The following is a 4,786-nucleotide window of genomic DNA, read 5'->3' as shown; positions in this document are numbered from 1 at the left end:
ATTGAAGAGTCTGGGCAAGCTTTGCACAATATGATGGGTTGGTCTGACCAACCTCCTTTTCCCCATGGGTTCTTTTTTTTTTTTTTTTAAAGGAAAGACAGAGAGAAGGAAGGAAGGATAGAAGGAAGGAAGGAAGGAGGAAAGGGAAACATTTTTAAACATTTTCTTGTTTTATTGTATTCTGTTTCTCCGTTTTTGTTACATGGGGTGGGGCCGGGAATCGAACCGAGGTCCTCCGGCATAGCAGGCAAGCACTTTGCCCGCTGAGCCACCGCGGCCCGCCCCCCCATGGGTTCTTATAAGAAGAGAACGATGTGGTAGTTTACGCCTGACTCGAGCTGCCTAGGAAGTTGGACAGTAGGAAAAAGAAGGAGAGAGAGAAATCAGACTACTGTATTGGCTTTTCCTAAATCCACCTGCTCATCTCCCTCTGGACTTGGTCTGCATTGAAAGCAGTTTCATAGAAATCAGATTTCGTCTTGGAGAGCAAATACTGACTGTCTAGAGTAGACACACAGGCAAGTGTGGCATTAGAAACGTCTCATTTTGTTAAGTGCTGATTCCTGCTCCCCCAAACCCCCAACACCTATCAAGGATGAAACTGGAACTCTAGTTTTTAAAAATCTATATACTTTTAATGTTTTATTGTGGTTATACATAACAAAATTTGTCATTTTAACCATTTTTAAGTCTACAATTCAGTGGCATTAAGTACATTCATGGTATACACAATGTTGTGCAATCATCACCACATCCATTTTCAAAACTTTTCCACTACCCCAAATAGAAACTCTGTACCTGTTAAGCAATAACTCCCCATTCCCACTTCCCCTAGTCCCTGGTAACCTCTAATCTACTTTCTTTCTATGGGACTCTGATTTTTAATCAGGGCCCCAAATGATTCTTATGCGTGTTTGAGAACCAAGATCCTAGAAGCAGAGGTTTGAGTAGGTGACCTCTGAAAGATGCCGCTGCCTCTGTGATTTCTGCATCAGGAGAGTTACATGGGCTTGTCGTTATGGCGAACACTCCAGTTCCAGGTGAACGTGTCGTGGAGGAACACAGGGAAGAGACAGGACTGAGGGAAGGAAGTATGAATACAGCATAATGTATAGAATCTGGTGGTATGAAGATTACCAGGGGGACAGGAGAAAGAAGGTCTGGCCATGGGACTAGGTGGGTGGTACATCTGGTCAACCCACATAGGCATCTTCTACTTGATTCATCAAGGAAGTAGAAGGTAGAATAGAGTGTGTGTTTCTGGGGGCTACAATAAACTGGGACACTCATCTCTTTAGCTTAGGCCCTAACACATAATCAAATCACTTCTCAGGCACTTGGAGTCACCAAGCTAACGCCCTTCCAAATATGGGAGAAGCCTCTTCTCAGCCATCATCACCATTTCAGTTTCTTAGCTGCTAAAACAACTATCATACAATGGGTTGGCTTAACAACAGAAATTTAACGTTCAGAGGCTAGAAGGCTTATTTCCCTCCCCACTCCCCTCTCCCAGGGGTTGTTTTCTTCTGACTGGCCAGCAGTCGTTGGGGTACCTGGCTTTTCCGTCAGACGGCAATGCACATAATAGGGTCTTCTTTCTCTTCAGGTTCTATTGACTCTGGGTTCTGGCTGCTCCATGTGACTTCTCTTCTGTGTCCAACTTCCTTTGTTGGTGAGGACTTCAGCCGAGGAAGTCCTTCACCAGTGGGTTAAGACCCACCCTCATTCAGAGTGGGCACACCTTAACCAATATCATTTTCAAAGGTGCTATTTGCAAATGGATTCACATCACAGGACCAGAGGTTTGGACAAGAACATGCCTTTTGTGGAGGACTTGATTCAATTCCCAACAACCACAAACCCACCACAGCACTTAGAAAATTCTGCTACCTAAACAATCTCATTGCCCAGTAAGGATTTGTGGAAACTGCTAATGTACCAGCAGTCTTGTTTTTAAAACTTTATTAATCCAGTACAGACAGCTGCAAAAACTAAAGAAGTTGGGAGAAGGGGGAAGAGCCCCACAAGTTAAGTCTACAGTGGGATACCCCTCAACGACAGAATTTCTAATAAATGGCATGTGAGGTTTCAGAGGTTTTGACACTTTTCCCACCAGCATCTTCTCCAGTCTTACTTGGGTAGAAAGTGAGGCTGGGTCTGGAGAACCATGGTGCCAGGCAGGATGGGGTGGGGGTGGGGGTGGGTTCAACCAAAGCTGATGAGCCTGGAGCATTGTGTGTGAAACCCTCAGCTGGACAGGAAGCCAGCAGATGTCAGCTACAAAGATAGCAGATGAAACCAGGGGAAGTGCAACTTATAGTTGTTAGTAAACGTTGCTGGGGTGCTTTAGTGAGGGCCTGAGAAAGGAAAGTCATTTGCCTAAGGTTGCACAATAAGTCATAGGTGAAGTCTTAAATAGAAAAGAAAAAATTTATCCCTGGACCTTACAGCATTCCTTGGGGCCAAATCCACACCAATGCAAATCATTGTGGTCCACAAGGAGTCAGCTTATTGATAAGAGTTATAGCAATAATATAGTAATAAAATAATTAAGTTTATATTTATTTATTCCTCTTGTACTAAGAGCTTTATGCTGATAATCTCATTTAAACCTTACAAAATTGCCATGAGGTGTGTACAGAGATGATATTAAAAACATTTACTGGGCGGTGTGATGGTGGCTCAGGGGCAGAATTCTCACCTGCCATGCCAAAGAGACCCGGGTTCAATTCCCAGTGCCTGCCCATGCAAAAAGAAAAATTAGCAACCAGTAGAGTAATAGAAATATGTAAAGATGTAACTCAATACATGAATCAAAACATTGAAAATATATTGCCCCTTTGTCTCTAAGTAAACAGAACTTTATTATAAAGCTATTTATCAGCAACATAGGGTTTTACACAAATGATTAATTCAACCATCTGAAAAATTTCCCAAGTTGTGCTAATGTTCAGAAATGGTTGGGTTGGTATTGTGGAATGGCACTCACTGACTGGGGAACTGCCTTGAACTTTTGCAATGAATTTCCTGATATTAATGTTATTGGTTAATGTGTAATCTCAATAAATAGAGAATTTCTCTTCATGCCAATGTGAATCAGTGTTAAATGCTCAGCCCCGATGAACATAAGCAAAAATTTTGTAGCCTTTATGTAGTTTGAAACTTTTATATATCCGATATTTCTATTACCTAATATTCCTAAGTCTCCCAAATCATTGAATTCATTGGTTTAATTATACTTATCCTTCCACAGAACTTTATAAATACCATTTAATCAGCTATCAATTTAAAAACTTTAAATGACTCTGAATTTCATTTATTCTATTTTTTCCTGCTATCTTAAAATCTAACCGTTTTTCTCTCATAAGCAATCCTTTATTCTGTTTTGTTGCAAGTAGTATGCCATTTTTTTGCATGAAAGGCAACGTGATATTTGTGGCCATTTAATTTATAGCTTGGATTCATGGACAACACAGACTTCAGTGACATAAAGGCAGAACTTATTAGGAAAGTAAGTAAAAGACTATTAGAAATAAGACATAGTGACATCACCAGATAGGACAGTGCCAATACCTGGAGAGGAGTCCTGGGGGATCTCAGAGACAGCATTCAGGGTCTGATTAGTAAAACTCTGCAGCAATCTGAAGACAACATTCAGAGTCTCATAAGTAAAAATCCACAGCAGAGCATTCTTTTCCCGGAGAAGATTCTGATGATGAGACTCTCTCCCTTTTTCTCATAAGATTCTCCTGTCTAACCGCGTGGCATGCAGCTTATATGATATCTTTACACAATAGTGGCCGAATTCCAATTAGCCTATGTGACCTGGCCCCGGTGGCGTTTGGGAACTGGCGAGGGACTGAGAAGAGTTTCCTGGGACCTAGATAACTTCATCAAAGTACGTCTCCTCGGGGGATAGCCGGGCCTCCCAGCCGGGGTGCACATTTCAGCAATTCATTACCAAGGTCACACTACGGCAATGTCAGTGGAACAGAACAGACTCTAAAAATTCATCTTTCCCTTACACATCTTTATGCATTTCTTTATAGTACCTTCCACTTCTCTTTCATTCATCAAGTTAAGCTTGCATATTTAAAAGGTTTGCCTTCACTGTTAGATTAGCACCAAATAAGGATAAAGCCCTCTAAAATCTCTCATTTTCCAACCCATGTCCTCATCATTTCTCCTAAAGTGACTGTGCCAAGCTCAATACAGTTTCCACAGTGTTCCTAGAGCTCCAACACCACAGGTTTCCAGTTTTCATTATCTCAATTCCCACGTCTTGAGATACATTACTTAATTCTCTCTGATGTCTATTGGATGAAAGGGAATAAACATAAACTTTGTCAGGAAAATACTGAAAGTGATTGACTTGATTTACGTCTTTAACTCCCTGGCCCAGAGATGAGGGCAGAGATTTTGATACCACCTGGACCTGCCGGTGGGTTCCTGAGCCCCGGAGGCTAGGATGAGATTCTTGAGGCGGTCGCTTATGGAGGGAGTGATCTCAGGAGAAGAGAGGGAGCTGGGAAACGGGACAGGGCAGGAGAAGAGCAAAGATATGGCTGTGGCTGAAGTTGATCCTCAAATAATCCCACGGGGAGAGCCGAGATGGAGTCACACCACACGTTTGATCCACCTTGAAACAAGGGGCTGGGCTTTTACTCCCCTCCTCATCGGTCCTTCCTTGGCCTGCTAGGATGTGCATGGAACATTCCAGGTGTCTCAAGGCAAGGCCGAGAGAGTCTGGAGGAGCGGGCTGGTGGCTCCGCAGCCTCTGCCCACC

The sequence above is a fragment of the Tamandua tetradactyla genome, chromosome 6 (genome assembly GCF_023851605.1).
Source record: "Tamandua tetradactyla isolate mTamTet1 chromosome 6, mTamTet1.pri, whole genome shotgun sequence".
Classification (NCBI taxonomy): Eukaryota; Metazoa; Chordata; class Mammalia; order Pilosa; family Myrmecophagidae; genus Tamandua; species Tamandua tetradactyla.
This window is presented reverse-complemented; position numbering follows the sequence as displayed.